This window comes from Notamacropus eugenii, chromosome 1 (genome assembly GCF_028372415.1).
Source record: "Notamacropus eugenii isolate mMacEug1 chromosome 1, mMacEug1.pri_v2, whole genome shotgun sequence".
NCBI lineage: Eukaryota > Metazoa > Chordata > Mammalia > Diprotodontia > Macropodidae > Notamacropus > Notamacropus eugenii.
The window spans coordinates 431,171,192-431,192,242 of record NC_092872.1 but is presented as its reverse complement, the minus strand read 5'-3'; the positions used below and the strand labels follow the sequence as shown (position 1 = coordinate 431,192,242).

At 41.4% G+C, this 21,051-nt stretch overlaps 1 protein-coding gene across 2 annotated transcripts in view; it reads left to right on the top strand.

Moving 5' to 3' along the window:
* The first annotated feature begins 34 nt into the window (after positions 1 to 34).
* HCK (HCK proto-oncogene, Src family tyrosine kinase) overlaps positions 35 to 21,051 on the top strand; it is a 58,375-nt gene continuing 37,358 nt past the window's right edge. For both annotated transcript variants that reach the window (XM_072631612.1, XM_072631611.1), the window contains exon 1: positions 35 to 590. The gene's annotated coding sequence lies outside the window, so the exon portion shown is untranslated. The remainder of the gene's footprint in view (positions 591 to 21,051) is intronic.

Sequence of the window (21,051 nt, the reverse complement as noted above, 5' to 3'; positions counted from 1 at the left end):
CCAACAAACACAAAATGGTTGCATCTCTGTGACAGATGGTCTCTAAGGTGCTATTGATCTCTAAATATTGTGATCTATATACTCAATGAAGGCAGATGCTCAACTGAAAGCATTTAAAAATGTTCCCAGAGCCTGAAGTAGGGGTTGGGAGGGTAGTGAGGGAATGGGGACCTCAATAGAAGAGATAGGGACTAATTTCAGAGGTGGAGGAGGCAAATAACTCAGGGGACTCCTGATTCCAGCCCTGACAAGGGAGCAAGAACATTGTGGCTGGCCCCTGCCCTGGCTATGGCAAACTAGTCAGCTCCCCAGCTCTTTCCCAGTTGAGGGCTATGGTGCCTCTGCAGTACTAAGTTCTGCCATCAGGGGGGTTGTGGGTTTGGTTTTTGGTCACTCATGATTTTTTTAGAGGAACTACTTCACGTGGGTTCTCAGCAATCCAGGCCCATACTGTCCCTTTGGTGGAGGGCAGGGGGTGGAGTGGGAGGTGGGGCTCCTTAAGCAAACCCTCTTAGTTCCGAGTTTGCATTAGCTTTGGTGCAGCTGTAAAAGACGGATGGTACCATCTTGGCAGACTGGATAAGAACAAGGTAGGGACTACTAGGGGGAACACTGGATCTGGTTAGACTGACTAGGGTCCAGGACAACCCTCTATCCCTCCCAGTAGGAAGATGAACTATGGAAAACCTATAGGACTTGAAAGGATCCATTATTTCGTCAATGTAGGTATTCTTTCCCTTGATACAGACTCCGATTCTTTTAAACCTTTGAATCTGGGTTCAGGAGTTGCTGTGGTCCAAAGAACCATCCTCTGGTGGCTGGTCTTCAGATAATGAAAATTCTCTGAGTTTAGCAAGATTGAACAACAGAGGCATCTTAGGGTCCCAGAGACCTTCCAAATTTCCAGAAACTACCAGAGCTTATATTCTTGGTGCTCGGGGTCTCCTTGGGGCCAAAGAAGGCCCTAAAGGAGAAAATCCATAGAAGATAGAGAATAACCTGATCTTAATAAAAACTAAAACCCTTTGACCCAGAAATACCACTTTTTAAAAGGGCTGTGTCCCCAAGAGATCATAAAAGTCCCACATGTACAAAAATATTTATAGCAGCTCTTTTTGTGGTGGCCAAGAACTGCAAATCGAGGGGATGCCCATCAAATGGGGAATGGCTAAAGAAGTTGTGGTATATGAATGCAATGGAATACTAGTGTGGCAAACAGAATGACTTCAGAAAAGCCTGGAAAGATTTATATGAACTGATGCTGAGTTAAATGAGCAGAACCAGGAGAATCCTGTACACAGTAACAGCCGCAGTGAGCGAGGACTGTTTCTGGTAGACTTAGCCCTTCACAGCAATGCAAGGACCTAAAACATCCCCAAAGGACTCTTGAGGCAAAATGCTATCCACTTCCAGAGAAAGAAGTATGGAACTAGAACTCAGAATGAAGCTCTTTTCTCTTGTGTTATGTTTTCATTTGGTTTGGTTTTTCTCATGATTTTTCCCATTCGTTTTCATTCTTCTATACAACATAAATAATGTGAAAATGTGTTTAAGAATGTGTAGAATTCATATAAAATTGCATTCTGTCTCAGGGAGGGAGAGGGGAAGAGAGGGGGAGAAAATTTAAAACTGATGGAAGTGATTGTTGAAAACTGAAAACTAATTATGTTTAAAAAAACTAAAAGGCCTATTCACTCATCATCTCTTGAATGAATGTTTACATATGATTTCCATTTAGGATCCCAAAGTGAAATTCAATGACAATAATGGAATATGGACTGGGAAGGATGTTCAGGATGATCTAATCAACCCCATCATTTTACAGAGGAGGAAACTGAGGCCCAGAGAGATTAATGGAAAGAACTCTGGACTGGAGGTTCTATTCCTAGCTTTCCCATTATTTCACTGCCTCACTTTTGGGAAATTATTTTCTTTTTCTAGTTCTCAGTTTCCCCATATATAAAATGCAGGGGTTGGGATAAATGATCTCCAGAATCCCTTTGAACTTTGACAGTCCATGCTTTAGGGTTCTTTCCAGCTCTGATATGCTATGTTCTATGTTCTAAGATTATGTTCAACCCTGATATTTTATATTCTAAGGTCCCCCTAGCTCTGACATTCTTTAGCTTTCTGTCTTCTTGTGGGGGTGGAAGGAGAAGTCTGGGTCTTTCTATCTCACCCAGATTGGAAGTACAGTCTACACTCATGGGCCCAATTGGCAAGAGAGCTTTGACCGGCTGTAGTTTTAACCTGGACTAGTTTGCCCTTCTTAGGCAGCCTAGTAAAACCCCCCCTCCAGTAACCCTTCCCCTTTACCACATTAATACCAAACCTGTTATAGAAACTGGCTTGGTTTTTTAGCCCTAATGTAGCTTTGAATTCCTAAACTCAACCCCTACTGAAGTTCAGAATTATCATGCTCAAGCAATCCACCTCCCTAGGAGGTACCATGGGTATAACCCCCATCCAGGAACTTTCTAAGTCTTTACTGACTAGTTATTGTGTACTTGGTCCAGTGTTCAGTTCCTTGAAGGAGGGGAGCAAGAGAAGAAGCAAACAAGGTCTTTGATCACAAGGAGCTCATAGTCCAGTTAGGAAGATTCACATATCAAAAACAGAATTAGGACAAGGCAGAATTAAATGTTAGACTTAATGTAATGGAGGGTCCAAGTTGGCAAAAGATAGCAAATGCTCTGGACCTTAGGAAAGGGAGGGGGTCACTATGGCACAGTTAGGAAAGGCTTCCTACAATAGGTGGAACTTGTGAGGGGTAGGATTTTGACAGAGAAAGAACAGTGGGGAAAACAATAGAGATGTACAAGGGGGAGCCAGAACAAATGAAGGCATAGAAGTAGTAATCAATTAATTAGTGAGCATTGATTAAACAATGGTTCTAAATCAAGAACTATGCTAGGCCCTGGAGATACAAAGCAAAAACCAAATGTTTTTTGCCCTTAGGGTCCCTACATTCTATGGGACCTAGTGTGTTCAGGGCATAGTGAGGGGGTCCTACGAAGACACAGCTGGGAGCTGCTTATAGGGGAGGAGAAGTAAAACAAGCTGATTAGCTAGAGGGGACCAAGAGGGCTTGGTGGAAGCCCTTGGATTGGAAGAGCTGAGGAGTTTGGACTTATTTTGGAATGCCACAATGGTGGTAGCAGTAGTCATAACAATAACTTCGTTGAAAAGACAAGAACGATATACAGCAATGACAGGAATAGCTAGCATTTATGTAGCACTATGAAATTTGCAAAGCACTTGACATACATTATCTTACTTGATCCTTATAACAACCCTGTTGTGGGACATAATATTATTCTCATTTCACAAATGGGAAACTAAGATTCGGAGAGGTTCAGTTGGGAAATCTTGTTAATTCTTGAGTAGAAGACTGTTAGGATAGTTTTCAGAGGGAACATTTCCCTGAGGACTTTTTCAGAGGCAATGTTGTATATGTAGCAAAAAGAGGGCTAGGCTTAGAACCAGGAGGCCTGGGATCAAATTCCCCAGTCACACTTCCTGGTTGTGTAACCCTGGGCAAATCATTTAGCCCCATTTGAGCCACAGTTTCTCCTAAAAGTTAATTGCATTGCTTACCTCACAGAGTAATTGTGAGGAAAGTGCCTTGTAACCCTTAAAGGGCTCTAGGAATGGCCAGGGAAACCCACCAGTGTCAGCTCAGGATCTGCTCATAGAACCTGGACTTCCTAACCAGCCTCCCCCTGCATGGGGCCTAGTCTCTCCCAAGGAGACAAAAGGGCTTATGTCTCTGTCCTATCATAGGATCCTATTACCTCAGGGATGGGGTAACTTCCTTGGTCACTGAGGAAGTTCTTACTCCTCCCCAAACTTCCTTTTTACTTCAAAGAATTAAAAAACATTGAACCAGCTTCTCTTCTGGAATGGAGGGCCCACTGACTCCAGAGGGGTCAGGACTTTCCCACTTCATTACCCACAATTGATTCAAATTTATCCTGACAGTCACTTCCCCCCAACTCCCCCCTGGACCTGCTGGTGGCATCAGCTGGTTCTCAGCCTTGTGAAGGAAGCAGCAAGCATGGAACTTCCCCTGAGGTCAGCATAAGGCCAGGTCAGCCTGAAGCAAGATAGTGAAGTTGGTGAAGTTTATTTTCAGTTCAGTGCCTCCTAGACTCCCCAACACTAGAAAGAACTTTCTCCTTCAAGTCCTCAGGACCCTCTTTTTTCTCATCCACCCTTTCTCATTCCAGCCTATCAGACCTGCTGTCCAGAAAGGGCCAAGGATCTGTGAAAACTTAAGGTGAACTTTGAATCAAAAGAGCTGTCTTGTAGATGGATGAGACTTGTTTTGCTTGGACCTGGAGGACAAAACTAGATCCACTGAGTGGAAACTGCAGAGGGATAGATATCAATTCAACATAAAGGAAAACCAGTCCCTAGCAGTAACAGCCGTTCAAAAATGGAATGGTGCTGAGGCATATAAGGTATAGTTAGAAGGTCGTGAGTTCCTATTATTGGAAGAGCTCAAGCAGAAGTTAAATTGCCACTTATTATAAAGGAGATTCCTGCTCAGATTTGGGACGGATTAAGAAGCCCTCTGAGTTCTCTTCCTATGGTCCTATAAATGGAAGAAAGAACCCAGGCAAACCTCCTGGGAGACAGCTCAGCCACCCAGTCTCATCCTTGTTTCTGGCTGAGAGATGAGAGGCTTATCCTCTGGTGAAGGGACAGGTGGTAAGGGAGGTAAAAGAGATCTTCCTGGAGCTCCTGATCGCACATAACCAGTGCTTGGGGGAGGGGGAGAAGGAAAGGAATAAGCATTAATTAAGCACCTACTGATCTAGGTAATATGCTAAGTCCTTTAACACTATTATCTTATGTGAGATAATAGCACATAATAGGTGTTTAATAAATGCTGGTTGACTTTCCTTGACCCTATCATCGCAGCAAGCAGCCCCAGCCTAAGGGTATAGAGCTTGTGGGACATCAGGATCCAGTAGAAAGAACAGATGGGATAAGTGGAAGTTATATTAACTTATTCATAGAATCACAGGATTTAAAGCTAGAAGGGACCTTACAGATCACCTTAGAAGGCAGTTCCCTCATTTACTACCTGAAGAGCCAGAAAGAGAAAGTTATTTTCCCAAGATCTCGAGGCTAATAACAGCAGAACCAGGATTTGAAACCAAATCCAGTTCACTTTCCACTTCTCCAGACTTTTTGTTGTTCAGACTCTGTGAATCTCCATCTGGAGCTTCCTTGGCAAAGATTTCTCATTTCCTTCTCCAGCTCATTTGACAGATGAAGAAACTGAGACAAACAGGGTTAAGTGACTTGCCCAAGGTCATACAGCTAGCAAAGTTCTGAGGTCAGATTTAAGCTCATGAAGATGAGTCTTCCTGGCTGTAGACCTGGGATTCTATCCACGCACCTCCCAAGCTGCACAACAGGCGTGTGCTCAGCTCTTTTTACTTAACGTCACTGAAGGGTAGAGAGGGAGGGGCAGATTATAAGGGAGGAAAAGTCCAGCCCAACCTTTGGGAGAATTATAGTCTACCTGAGAAGAAAGGACTTATTCTTTAAGTAATCTCAGGTAGTTTATGCTCTGTATCCTATAAGAGACACAGATGGTAGACACTGTCCTAGAAGAGGTCCAGGAGGCATCTCGTAGTCAGGGAATGCTTCACAGAAGGGGAAGGCTTTGAATTGGATCTTCAAGGACCTGGTCAAGAGGAGGGCAAAGAAAAGGGAGGGACATTTGTTTCCTTTTCTAAGTTTCCAGCCTAGAGGAAAGAGCTATGGCCTGGATTCAAAACCTGGTTGGACCACTTAATGTGTGATCCAGGGCAAGTCCCTTAACCCCTCTGGGGTTCAGTTTCCTCATCTGTAAAGTGAGGATCATTAATCTTATGATGCTGTTAAAGGGGAAGGATTTTATAAATACTAAAGCAATACAGAAATGGGAGTTCTTTTTATGTGAGCACTTGGCCTAGTCATGATTTTCTCAGTGTGTCCTCTTTTCACCAACATAGAGCACAACCCTTCTAAAATAATAATAACAGTAATTGGCATTTACACGAAGCTTTGGATTTTGCAAAATACTTAAATTATATCCTCTCATATATGTAGATAGGGCAGCTAGGTGGCACTGTGAATAGCATGCTGGCCTTGGAGTCAGGAAGACCTGGTTTCAAATTCAGTCTCTCAGATATTTATAAGTTGTATGACCCTGGGCAAGTCACTTAACCCTGTTTTCTTCAGTTTCCTCAAATGAGCTGGAGAAGGAAATGGCAAACCACTCCAGTATCTTTGTCCAAGAAAACCCCAAATACGGTCACAAAAACACCAAATGTTCAGAGGCAAAAAATGAGTGAACAACAACAAATACATAGAAAGCATCTATGTTATTTTACAATGTAAAGAAGATATTCTTCCAGTTGATATGACCAAAAATTTCATCATCAACCTTTCTGAAATTGTTGCAAGCAGCATAGTGCAGAGGAAGGCATGCGAGATGTGTAGTTAAGGACTCTGTCTCCTACTTAATTACCTGTTTGACTTTGGAGACCTGCTCAGTCTTTCAAGGCCTCAGTTTCCCCAGTGAGAGGGTTAGACTAAATGATCTCTGAGTTTCCTTCCAGCTCCAGATCCATGATTCTATGAGCTTGGGCTAGTCTTTAGACAACAAGCACCTAGGCCATTACCAAATTTGAAGTCTGGTTGGATTTAACTGGAGTTTGGACTTTACTGACATAGTCCACTTTCGTGCCACAAGGAGGCAGAAGAGAAAATATTTAGTGAAAGCTGATGTTGTTATGATGATAATGATGGTAATTATCTCAGAAATAGGACACAAATATCTTTTGACATCCTTACCCCACCCACATTTTTGGGTAGGGACCTGTTTCTTCACCACTCATACTATCTCACTTCTGACGGTAATTTGGGCTGGGTAAGTCCCAGAGGTCCTCCCTGTGCCCTCTGGGCCCAGTGCCCAACCCCAGGCAGTCTTTTGCCTTCCCCTCCCCATACAGTTGGGGCTCCCCCTCCCCCAACAGGGCTGAACTTGACAGACCCAGCTGATGGGGAAGTCCAATAGGTACTTCCTCTTTTCTGAAGGGAGCAACCTGTAGGTTGTGTAACTGAACCATGTTCCTGGTTCCTCTCCCCACCACTGGTCATCCCCTAGGGGAACAGGCCACCAGCTGGAGGTGTCCATGCAGCTGGGAGAGAAAAACAACTTCACGCTATACCCCTTTCTCTCTCTACACTTCCCCCTTCAGTTTCCTACCCTCCTCCCTCCCATCCCATCAGCCCCATCCATAACTGGCATTTAAGACAGAGGCTATTTGAATAAAAACAAAGAGCAGGGAAACTCCTATGACCTGCTATCTCTACCTTTTGATATCATCAGGGCTTTCTAACCTGAGGTCTATAAACATGCTTTTTAAAAAAAAATATTGATAACTTTTAAAATATAATTTATTTCCATTGTAATCCTATATACATTAATTATACTCACTTAAAAATATTATCCTAAGAGAGGCTTCATCAGATTGTCAGAGGTCCCTAATATGAATAATAAGCAGTAGCCAACATTTATATAGTGCTTACTTATGTACCAGGTGCTGTGCTAAGTATTTCATAATTATTACCATTTCATTGGATCCTTATAGCAACCCTTCAAGGTAGGTGTGGTTATTTATGCCCACTTTACAGATGAAGAGACTGAGACAAAGAGAAGTTGAGTGATACACCAACAGGGACACAACTAGTACGAGTCTGAGGCCACATTTGAATTCAGGTCTTCCTGACTCCAGACCTGGTGGTCTGTCTGCTATACCACATAGCTGCTCATAAAAAGGGTTAAGAACGCCCACTCCATATCCTTCAAGAATGAGCTCAGATGTTGCTTCTTCAGTGAAGCTTTTCCTGACTCTACCCAGCTAATATCATCACATAACACTCTGTACTTCTCCCATGCAACTCTACCTGAATGCTTAGGTGGGTCCACGATCTCACTGGTATTGAGGATCATTCCACTGGTACAGAATGAGACCCACCCACACCTTTTCATCCTTTCAGTTTCTTGTTTATGCCCTTCCAGAAATGGCCCATAAGATCTACCAGGCCCATGAGAAGGTCTGCCAGTCCTATCTCTAGGCCTGTTAATAATTTGTAGGTCCCAGGGTAGTGTGCCTCTTCTCTTATCTCTTGCTGTCATTACATAGGCCCATAGATCAAAGATTCATAAACTCATAGATTTAGAACTAGAAGAAATCTCAGGGACCAGCTAATCTAACTCTCATTTTATGGATCAGGAGAACCAGGCCAGAGAGAGTGAGTTGCCTGAGTCACACAGGTGGCATGAGAGGCATGATTAGAACCCTAGCCCTCTGACACCAGAGCCAGTACATCTTCTAGGCAGGCAATGGGACCAACCCATTTCTTTCTTGGGTCACCTATGTCTTCACTGATATATTTTATGTCACTTCTATACAAGTGATCATTGGTGACATGTGCCAGCCTCCTTACACCCACCATCCATCTCTCTATTGTCCTGGGGGGGAAGGGTGGGTCACAATTTTAATTCTTCTGAGTGTTAGGGTTCTATAATCCACAGCCATAGAGCTTCACAAAGAGAATTTTGGTGGTAAATACACAGGTCTTGGGGCAGCAATCAGTGTGGGGTCATTGAAAGTGGTACCCAGCCTTCCAAATGCAATTAAGCCCACTCTCTTCCTATTCAGTTTTGGACCTGGTTCATCTTATACAACTTTCATATTCTACTTCATATTAATATATATGTATGTATGTGTGCATATTACATATATGACATATAATATAAATATGCATTTGTGTATATATATGTATATGTCTTATCACTCATACTAATTATTAGCTCCCTGAGTAGGGATTGGGCCTTTTTTTATTTTTGTGTCTTCCTTAGTGCCTTGGAATGTGCTCTGCATATAGTCCAATCAATCAATAAGAGTGTTCTATGTGCCCTGTGCTGTGCTAGGTGCTGAAGATATAAAGATAGTTTAAGAGCTATTCCTGCCCCCAAGGAGTTTACAGTGTATGATGCTGAGTGAAGGGAGAAGAACCAAGACAACATTGTTCACAGTAACAGCCACGGTGTTCGATGACTGACTTTGATAGACTTAGCCTTTCTCAGCAATGCAAGGACCAAAAACGATTCCAAAGGACTCATGATGGAAAATGCCATCCATCCACAGAGAGAACTATGAAATGAATCTGAACGTAGAATGAAGCAGACTATTTTCTTTTTGGTTTCATTTTGTTTTTTTCTTTTTCATGGTTTCTCCTATTCTTTATAATTCTTCTAGCAACATGAGTGAGGTGAAAATATGTTTAATAGGAATGTATACGTAGATCCCACATCAGATTGCAGGCCATCTTGGGGAGGGAGGTGGAGAACATTTAAAACTTATGGAAGTGAATGTTCAAAACTAAAAATAAATAAATGAAAGAAACAAAGAAACAAAAAAACAAAGGAAAAGGAGTTTCCAGGCTAGTATGGGTGATAAGACCTATGTACAAATAGTTTAATATGAAGTAGACTATGAAAGCTCAAAGAGTAGGGCAAATTCTATCAGGGCAAATAACATACAAAAATGAGTTTATACAAAAATAAATAAAAGGCATTGGAGGGGGTGGGGAGAAGAGAATGCTAGCAGTTAGGAGGTTCAGGTTTCAGGTAGAAGGTGTCAGCTGAGTGGAATTTTGAAGGAAATAAAGAATTCTAAGAGGTTATGGGGGGAGGGTATTTAATACATTCCAGGCATGGAACAATTAGAGATGAGAATGGAAGACTGCAAAAGCAGGAGCAGAGGGAATGCCAGTTTGGTTGGACTATAGAGTCTAAGTAGGGGAGTGATGTAATAACAAGATATAATGTATTTGGAGGTCAGAGAGGACACTGATCTGGATGAGATGGAGAATACTTGCAAGGGAGCAGTGGGAGAAACAGACAGAGGAGCTGAGGTCTGATTGAGGAGGAATTTTAACATCAAGCAGAGATGTTTGTCTGTTATCTTTTAGGCAGTAGTTAAGATTTGGGTTAGTCTGAGGTATCACCTCACACCTATGAGATTGATTAATATGACAAAAAAAGGAAAGTTTTAGATGTTGTAGGGGATGTGGGAAAACTGGGACACTAATACACTGTTGGTGGAGTTGTGAACTGATCCAACCATTCTGGAGAGCAATTTGGAGCTATGCCCAAAAGGCAGAAAACTATGCGTTTCGTTTGATCCAGTAATATCACTGTTAGAGGTATTTCCCAAAGACAGCCCCAAAAGCAGGGGAAGACCTATTTGTACAAAAAACAGCAGTTCTTTTTGTGGTGGCTAAGAGTAAATTGAAGGGATGCCCATCAAATGTGGAATGGTTAAACAAACTGTGGTATATTATTGCAATGGAATATTACTGTTATAAGAAATGACCAGCAGCATGATTTCAGAAAAACCTGGGAAGACTTACATGAACTGATGCAAAGTGAAGAGAACAGAACCAGGACAATATTGTACGCAGTAGTAGCAATATTATTTGATGAAATGTGAATGACTTAGCCATTCTTAGCAATACAATGATCCAAGACAATCCCAAAGGACTGTCCTCCTCCAGAGAAAGAACTGATATTGTCTGAAAATACAGATTAAAGCATGCTTCTTCTTCACTTTTTTCTTCAATTTTTTTCTTTTATTTAAATCTTCTTGTACAAAATGACTAATATGGAAATGTTTTTACATAATTGCACATATATAACCTATAACTGGTTACTTACTGTCTCTGGAAGGGGGGAGGGGAGAGGAAGGAAGGGTAAAATTTGGAACTCAAAACTTCAAGTAAAAATGTTTTTAAAAAATTGAAAAAGATTTGATTTAGATGAGGGGCTAAGGAGAGTGCTACTAGATTGTCAATTTCTGTTGCCTAATCAGCCAGTCTTTGTTCATATCCATCCTAGAAGGTTCTCACTCTTCCTTTCTGCCTTTCCACATACTTCCATTTTCCCTGGCCCAACTCTAGTCTTACCTCCTCCATGAATGAAGACTTCCTGATTGTACTGGTCCAAAGAGCTCTCTCTCTTATAGTTCCATACCCCTGACTGTCAATACCACTCACCTGAACATAGAGCACAGGCTCCATGCTATTGTTAGCCCATCTTTCCCTCTGCCTCCCTGAGACAATTTAGTCAGACTTCCCCATTTTCTAACAGAGGGAAGAAGGGAAACACAATTCACAGGTGTAATCATTGATCACCAAAGGAATTCTATCAACCTCTGTGTGTCTCTAGCTTACTCCTGACTAATGTATTCAAAAGTGCCTGGGATCTGCTTAACTTGGGTCAGTGTGGATTAAAAGGGCTTAAGTAACTCTTGTTCTTCTAAGTACAGCCTCAGCCCCAACGTTTGGGAGTCACTCGGGTCAGGCTGTAAGCCTGGCACATCTGGACAGCTCCTAGGTGGAGCTGAAGTATGCTGTGAATCAGTCCAAAAATGACCTCAGCATTTTAGATCTCAGAGCTGGAAAAGATGTTATAGATCATCCAGTCCATCTCCCTCATTTTACAGATGAGTAAACTGAAACTAATAGACAGAAATTATTTGCCCAGGATCACACCCCTAGTAAGCATCTGAGGCAGGATTTGAGCTCTGACCTTTTCAACTCTAAGCCCAATATTCATTCTACTGCTCCATTGTCATGGTTTCACTAAGAGCAGTGAGGAACAGGCTGGTTAAGGGAGGAGCTTTTTGGAGGTCCCTGAATACAGGAAATCTAAACCTAGTTTGCATTTCAACATCAGTCCTGCTCAGCAAAGTCTGGCCATGAGTCAAGTTTCCAAATCACTTCGGTTAAATGACCCATCCAACAGCCTGGGACCTGGAGTAGTTTTCCAGCCTCATTCAGAACCTGAGGAGGGAATTCAGTAGTGGTAGATATGAATGAATTCAGCTGAGAGAGAAGTGTAATTGTGTAGTGACTGTTATTAAGCTAGGAAGAACAAGGAAAATTATATATACATGTATATAATATTCATGTGATACATATTACAATTGATGTGACATATATTACAACCAATCAACATTTACTTTTAAGGAATTTATTTTATTTATTTTTGACATTCACCTTTAAATATTTTGAATTCCAAATTCTCTCCTTCCTTCCTTCCATCCCCTCACCCACCAATGCAGAAGGTAAACACTTTAATACATATTATACATACGAAGTCACGCAAAACATATTTTCATAGTAGCCATGTTGTAAGAAAAAATAAGTGAAAAACAATCAACAAAACATTTATCAAGTGCCCACTATGTGCCAGGCACTGTGCTAAGTGCTGGGGATACAAAAGACAGCCTCTGCCCTCAAGGAGCTTATAATCTAAAGAGGGAGACCCACCAAAAGCAAAGAAATGTATACAAACAAGGACCAATAAGAAACAATTAACCAAGGGAAGGTACTGGAATTAAGTAGACTTTCCATAGAAGGTGGGATTTTAGTTGGGACTTAAAGGGAGACTACAGTGATATGTATAAAAAGAATCCTAAAACAAAGCTGAAGAAATAAGGAAATGTACCTCCCTGCTTTGGCTGGAGAGGTAAAGAACTGCCTGCTGAAGATTGTGTTTCTGGGTTAATTGATTTTGCTTGTTTTCTTTTTCATTCTTGCTCTTTGGTGAGTGTGTGGTAGGGGGGTATATCTGCAAATAACTGTGATGTAGAAACAAAAAGCAGCATAAAAAATTTTTAAAGGAGAAAATGCTTAATTCATACCTCACAGGACACACAGCTGAAGATGGTTAGCACCAGGGGCAAAGAAGGCTATAAACAAGTTGACCAAAGATCTCCCATGGGGCACCATGTTCTCCTTTTACACAGGGCCATGGGTTCTAATTTCCTCTCTCCCTCTGACTTGTCCTGTGACCTTGAGCAGATAGCTCAAGCCATTCTGACGTTCACTGGACTCTCTCCTCAGCTTACATGTGAGTGTGTCTGTGCTGCTAAAACAGTTATAGCAACTTTCATTTCAGAATCATAAGAAGGGGAAGAGGAGGAAGAAGAGAGGGAGAAGAAGGAGGAGGAGAAGGAAAAGGGAGAGGAGGGGAAGGATGAGGAGAAAGGGGAGGACAGGGAGAGGGGAAGATGGAAGGGGAAGGGAAAGAGTAGGAGAAGGAGAAAGAAGGAGGAGGAGGAGGAGGAAAAGGAGGAAAAGGAGAAAAAATGAGAAGAAGCAGAAGAATAAAAAGGAGAAAAAGAAGAAGAAGAAAAAGAAGAAGAAAGAGAAGAAACTGATTCCTGGAACAGGGAAGCAGCGTGTCTGAGGTCCCACAAGGGGTTACTGGCAATGCCAGGGCTCACTTCTGTTTCCACTGATCTTTCTACTGCACTGCAGTGTCCTAACAAAGAGCTTTCCCATCTATCATCTTAACAGAACATCGTCTTAGCTCTGTGACAGAAGTATGGCAAGTTGTTGTAGTTTAATATCTGCATTTTACAGGGTAAAAAAGTGAGTCTCAGAGAGGAGAAGTGAACTTTCCCAAGGTCACATGGAAAATTAGTAACTATTATCTGGTCTTCATCCCAGGTCTCCTGCCTGTCAATCCAGAGCAAGAAAATTGCTAACCTCTCTTAGGTAATATCTTGTGATGTAATGGTAGGAACATTTGGAAAATCAAAAGGAATCAAATGAATATTATGCCATAGTAACTGTGTGTTCCCTTGTCCCTCCCCTCACCCCAGTTATTCTTGCATAGAATGCCTAGACAATCAATAGGAATTCTAGAAAATCTAAAATATTAAATGCAAGTACAACGGGAAATATGAAAATAATTTTTCTAAAGAGATGGAAGCAGCCCTGCTGTTGGGGACAATCAACCTCGTGGGGACTATTTTTTAATGTGAGGGCCTGAAAATGAAAACGAAGGAGGTAGGAGCCAAGAACACTGATCCTTAAACATAGAGTTGAAAGGAACCATGGAGCTCATCTAGGTCAACCTCTGGATTTTATGAGTGAATGAATATGTGCTGAGTGGCATAGATGCAGTGGAAAGAGCACCAACTCTGGAGTCAGGAGGACCTGAGTTCAAATTTGACCTCAAGAACTTATTAGCTGAGTAACCTTGAGCACATCATTTAATGCTATTTGCCTCAGTTTCCTTGTCTGTAAAATGAGCTGGAGAAGAAAATAGCAAAATATTCTAGTATCTTTGCCAAGAAAACCCCAAATGGGGCCACAAAGAGTCAAACATGGCTCAAATGACTGAACAACAAGAACATGGATCTTTAGACAATTGGATTTGGAGTCAAGAGCTAAGGTCAAATCCTGACTCTGCTCCTCATCCCCATGTGACTTATGGTATGTCACTGATTTAATGTCTCCAAGCTCCAGTTTCTTCTGCAAAATGAAGGGTTGGACTGGGTATGCTATCAAGATCACTGATACTGGAACCAGAGGACCTAAGTTCAAATACAATCTCTGACACTATATTACCTTGGGCAAGTCCCTGGGCATCAATTTCCTCATCTGTAAAATAAAGAGGTTGAACTAGGTGACTCTTGAGGTCCCTCCTAGATCTAGAAGCCTATATTTTTTAAACTCCAGATGATAGTTAAGTTTTCTTCCAGCACTAAATATTGTGTTCCTATCATTTCTTTTCTCACAATTGTTCTCCAACTTGAATGTCCCTGCTTCTAGTCTGCTAATCCATATTCTTTAAGCTCCCCAGCCCAGATCAGCTGCATGGTGCAGTGGATAGAGCACTGGCTCTGAAGTCAGGAAGACCTGAATTCAAATCCAGTCTTAGATACCTCCTAGCTGTGTAACCCTGAATAAGTCATTTAACCTCATTTATAAAATGGAGATTATAATAGTACTTACCTCCCAAGTGTTAACCGGATTTTTACTGAGCCAGTCTCCAACCTGAAAATGCTCTGAGCTGAGCAAAGTAGGCATAGAGAACGGAGTATCAGTAATCAAATAGTTTCATTAATCAGTTTCAGAGTGAGGAATGTTCCCTTAACTGAAGTAAAAGCACAGGTTATATACTTAAATCACAAGTGGGGAAGGTGGATTACAAACAATCATTTAATGATTTCCCACGAGAAACCTACAAGTCCCACAATACAACAATTCTGGAATCAAGTATTTGGGGATTGTGACCATCTCCCCTAAAGTACAGAACCAGAGTTGGATGATGAGGAACAGGTTCTACAATCTTTGATTTGTTTCACTTAAAGTCCAGTGATTGTGAGTGTTGTCAGAGTTTTGGTTAGTCAGTTCAAGCTGCATTGTAAGCTCTGACTCTCAAGCTAGAAATTAGCTCTTGAGAAAACTAAATTATTAGTATATTCATTGCACATATCATATTGATTAACATGAAAACTATAAATTCTTTTCTCATTTCCTCCTTTCAGCCAAAAAGGCTGGAATGACCCTTGAAGACCAATGAGGAACATTCATTTGAAATATGATTTTGAAAATTTTCTTCATTATAGAAATTTGCTATAAAAGGAAAAAAGAGGGACATAGTTATCATATAACAGGGGAAAAACTTCCTTAACTCTGTTTGATTCCAGGCATGAGTAGCATCTGACAGCCAACCATGTAGCTAAAGAGTGATAAAACAAGGCACAGAATTAATCAGGTGGGAATTTTCCTTTTCCAGAAAGGAAATAACATGATGGGTAAATAAAGTCAGGAGGGTCATACCTAGGCTGTGTCCTAAGTCATCTTCACAACCTTTCCCAGGCACAGACATTCACCTTAGCAGCCCTCACACTGCCGCACATGCCATTTTCTAATATTGGCTTTGTGAAAATTCAGCTATGCATGAAATCAAAATGCAAAACAAATTACAATCCCAGGAATTTTTACTGTAAATAGCAAAATTTTCTTTAATCACAACTTAAGGAGATAAATACAATATAAAAGTGAAAGAGAAAAACTTGCTATTTCCATGAACATTAAGAGATTGAAGGAACAGTAGTAAGGAGAAAAAAAAAGCCTTGATTCATAGAGGGAGTAACTACAAACCTCAGCTGACATCCGGTTTCTTGAGTTGTTGGTCTACATTAGCTGTTGTCTTCTCATCCTGGGGGTCTTGGGAACAGCTGTCCACCTCAGATGTCGGTTGACTCAGACTCCATTTAATCTGTAGGGTCAGGTCACCTGTGGGTTCTGAAACCCAAGTGGGAGGTACTACCTCTTTGAGATGTGACAGGTGGCCCCAGTACTCCACTCCCCAGAGTTTGGCTGCATTGGGGGTGGTGGGCAGGACTTCAAAGGGGCCTTTTTCCATGGCTCCAAGAAGTGTTTTCAGAGTTGATGTTTCCAGTAGACCCAGTCACTAGGTTGGATCAGGAGCTGGGTTTCGGTTGAAGTTTCTAAAGAATGGGACTGTGAAACAAACTGGTAAGTCTCTGATATCATCTGAGTCAACCCAATGCAATATTATAGGAAGGAGCCTTTGGCTGCTATGCTTCCCAAACCATGGGCACAGGGGTATTGGATGTTGTTAATATCTCATAGGGACTGAGCTTATGGGAACCAAATAGTCTAGACCTAAGGCTTAACAGGGCTAAAGGAAGAACTTTGGACCAAGGGATACCTAGTTCCTCAGAGAGTTTAGCAAGGGAGGTTTTAAGTATCCCATTAACTCTTTCAACTATTTCAGATGACTGGGGGTAATAGGCACAATGGAGGTGCTGAGCAATTGGCCAGAATGAAAGTAGCTTAGCTAATGAAGCTCCTGTGAAGTGGGTACCTCTATCACTATGTTTCTCTTTAGGAACCCCCCATAATGAGATGATTTTTACTAAGAGAATTTTTGCCCCAGAGGCTGTGGCAGTACGATAAGCGAGCACTTCCAGCCACTGGGAAAACATACCATAACCAAAGCATATTTACATCCAAGGGCAGGTGGCAATCGAATAAAGTTAAATAAAATTGAATAAAGTTCAAAGGGCTCATCTAGGAAAGGAAACTGACCATAAGCTGGCTTCAGAGGTTTGGATGCTGTGCTTGGAGCAGGTGGGACACATCCCATAGGCAGTGACAGTGGCTCTGTCACCTAGTGGCTCAGTATTTTCTTCCCCCTCCAAATTTATTAATTTATTTGTTTTCCGTTTTTAACAATCACTTCCGTGAGTTCCAAATTTTCTCCCCCTCCCTCGCCCTCCCTTCTCAAGACACCATGCAATCTTATATGGGTTCTACGCATACATTCCTATTAAACACATTTTCACATTAGTCATGTTGCATAGAAAAATTAAAATGAATGGGAGAAACCATGAGAAAAACAAAACAAAACCAAAGAAAAAACAAAAGAGAAAATAGTCTACTTCATTCTGCGTTCTGACTCCCTAGTTCTTTCTCTGGATGTGGATGGCATTTTGCATCATGAGTCCTTTGGAAATATTTTAGGCCCTTGCATTGTTGAGAATTACTAAGTCTAACACTGTGGCTGTTACTGTGTATAATGTTCTCCTGATTCTTCTCACTTCACTCAGCATCAGTTCATAAAAGTGTTACTGGATTTTTCTGAAGTCCACCTGTTTGTCATTTCTTTTGCACAATAGAATTCCATTACATTCATATACCACAACTTGTTCAGCCATTCCCCAATTGATGAGCATCTCCTTGATTTCCAGTTCTTGGCCACCACAAGAAGTTGCTATAAATATTTTTTTACATGTCCCACCAATATTTTCGAACTAACTCCACTAGCTTGTTGGGTCCCCAGTGACTGAATGAAGGAAGTTATTCCATCATGGGGATGGATAAATTCTAAGGGAGTACTAGAAGTCCATTTGGACCAATCCATAGTTTCATAGTTTTATCAAATTTACATCCCTCCTTTTGAAGCTTATCTTGTTTTGTGACGAGCAGTTTTTTCTGGTTAGCTCTTCTTTTATTAGGCTAGAAGTCTTAGGCAGGCCTTCAGAGAGAGATGGGTGTACTAAGGCCATGCTTATGAGGACTTATATCTTAGGAATTTGAGAAATTAAAGGTGTGATTTTAGCTGCTTGGTCAGCGAAGTCATTTACACAGACAAGAATACTGTTTTCTCAAGTGTCTCCTGGAATTTTAATTACTGATATAATCTGGGGAAGCAGTAAAGAGTCTAATAGATGAGAAACCTGTTTCTGATTTTTAATGGGCTGTCCTGAGGAGGTGAGGAAGTCCCAATGTTTCCATAGCATCCCAAAGCCATATTCCAAAGTCTCATCCTCATTTTCCATTTCAGGTAGGTAGATGGCAGGATTGAATGTACTCACACCAACTATACAAGGTTTCTGTGAGGATCTAATGAGATAATAATTGTAAAGTGCTTAGCAAAGTGCCTGGTACACGAATATTTGCCTGACAATAAATGCTTATTTCCTTTCCTCTCTCCCTCCCTCCCTTTCCTTCCTTCCTTCCTTCCTTCCTTCCTTCCTTCCTTCCTTCCTTCCTTCCTTCCTTCCTTTCTTTCTTTCTTCCCTCTCTGCTTCTTACTCAAATTCAGCCTCTCCACAGCCCTCTTGAGTATTCTTTAACTATTCCTACTCACAAGGAACCCTGCCCATCTCCCAGCTCTGAGTTCCCATAGTATTAACTTGTACACCACATATATAGTTCTTAGAATCTCTACCATACGGTTTAGGGTATACGCTCTATATCTACTCCCTTGTCTTGTTATCTATCTCACAAATGTATACTTATCCTGATTCAACAAAGAAGCTGTAAGCTCCTCAAAGGCAAGGAACTTTGTGTATGTGTACATACATGTGAGTGTACCTGTGTGTGCATACAGGTGTATGTGCATGGATTGTGTTTGTGTGCTCATATGTGGTTGTACTTGTGTGTACATGTCTGCATGTGTGTAGGGATGTGTACATTTGAGTATACCTGTTGGGGCATACACGTATATCTGCTTGCATGTATATTGGAGCATGTGTGTGAGTATACATGTGTGTGAACACGTGTGTGTTTTTGTGTGCACATTGCACCTAGATAAATGTGCCTTGTGTGCATGCATATATGTATATACCTGTATGTATGTGTTTGTGTGTAAACACATGTGAGGGTACATGTGTATATATACGTATGTGTGTGTCCACTAAGGAGCTCAGTACTTTGCTAGGAATACAAGAGATGCAAAAGAACGATTTTTTTTAATTTTTTTAATTTTTAATTTAATTTTGTTATTATTTTTTAATGTTTTACAATCGCTGCCATAAAATTAAGATTTTCTCCCCCCAACACCTACCACCCACTCCCCCCTCCCTCCCCATGACAACATACAATTCTGTATAGAGAACTAATTTTTTAAAAATAAGATTCCAATATTGATTTCTTTTTTTCTGGGGTGTGAAACTGAGACACAATTGTTTGTACCCTAGTTAAGGTGTAAAGAGGTCTAGACTCAGAATATCAGAGTTGTGAGTGAGCTTAGAACATTGGATATTGAAACTCCAAGAGACCTTATAATATAAAACATGGGATACCAGAGCTGGAAGGGACCTTAGAACACAATGTTGGAGCTTAGATTAGCCTTAGAACATGGTATATGCGAGCTGGAAGAAAGTTTGCCCGAGGTCACACAGCAAATTAGTGTCTAAACTGGACTTATCCCAAGTCTCCTGCCTCCCAGAGTGAACAAGATAATACTAGCCTCTCCTATGGAACGCCTTGTGGGGTGATGGCAGCAGCACTGGCAAAGCATAAGAGTTCCAGGCAATGGTCATCATGTCTTCCCTCACCCCCACTTCCCACTCAGGAACATTAGAGTCCAAAGAGACCTCAGCCCATAGAACCTGGAATATTAGAGCTAGAAAGAATCTTAGAAATCACCTAGAAAGGCAGCATGGAAAGGGCACTGACGAGTGGTAGTCTTGATTTCTTCCTTTAGTTACTTACGTGAATCTGATGAGGTTTTTGTATCTGTAGGCTAGACTGCCTAAGAACCTATCCAGCTCCTACATCCTCTTTCTATAGCTCTTTGCTCCTAACATGGGGGAATGTAATAGGTTAACATGAAAAAGGGATTCACTGTGAGGTGGGTGGCTTCCTGCAACTGGAAGTGTTTACACAGAAGCTCTGTTTAGGGATTGTAGAAGAAATTGACTAGAGGGATGATCTCTGAGGTCCATTTAGACTCTTAGGTTCTATGAATTTTTAAATAAAATTTGAACATCATACTCCAGTTTAGTTCTAGGCCTCACATTTTAGAAAGGACATTGGCAGCTTGGAGAGGCAATGTCTCAGTGAAAGGGGGAAGAGGGAATGAGAAAGGAGAAAGGGGGAGAGAGGGGGGAAATGAGGGAGGGAGGGAGAAAGAGAGAAGGAATGAAGGCATGAGGGAGAGGAAATGAGGGAGAGGGAGATAGAAAATGAGGGAGGAAGAAAGAAAGGGAGGGAGGGAGAAAGGGAAAGAATGAGGGAGGAAGAGAGAGAGGGAGGGAGGGAAGTAGAGACAGAAGGAGGGAGGAAGAAAAAGAGAGAGAGTTACCTCTGATTCATTCTGGCTCTGTGACCCTGGAGGAATCACTTAAATTCTTAGTGCCCCCAGACAACTCTCTAAGACTAAAAATTGCAGAGTGAGTGTCTGTATTGGTTTAAAAAAAAAAAAAAAGGTTCCTCATTGGGAAATCCCTGCATTGCTGAAATCATAAGACCAGTCAGGAAAAAAATTTGACAACTGGGAACATGTCCAAAGGAGGGTAAGCAGAACAAGAAGGGATTTGGGTCAGTTGTAAGTCTTTGGAAATTATATTTTCTTTCATTTATTCTCCCCTCCTCTCCTCCCCAAGTGACCACTGATCTCATGGACTTTGCTATTCAGTGGCTTATTACAATCAGCTGTATGTAACTTTCAGAGGAATTTCCTCATTTGTTGGAGTAGGTGATTTCTAAGCATCTGTCCAGTCCTAACATTTTATTTCTACAGTTCTCTCCTCCTAGCATGGAAGAAGGAAAGTTGTCTAGACTAAAATAATAGAGGATTCGTTATGAATATGATCGACCCCCTGTTACTTCAGTATAGAAATAATGATCGAATTCCTG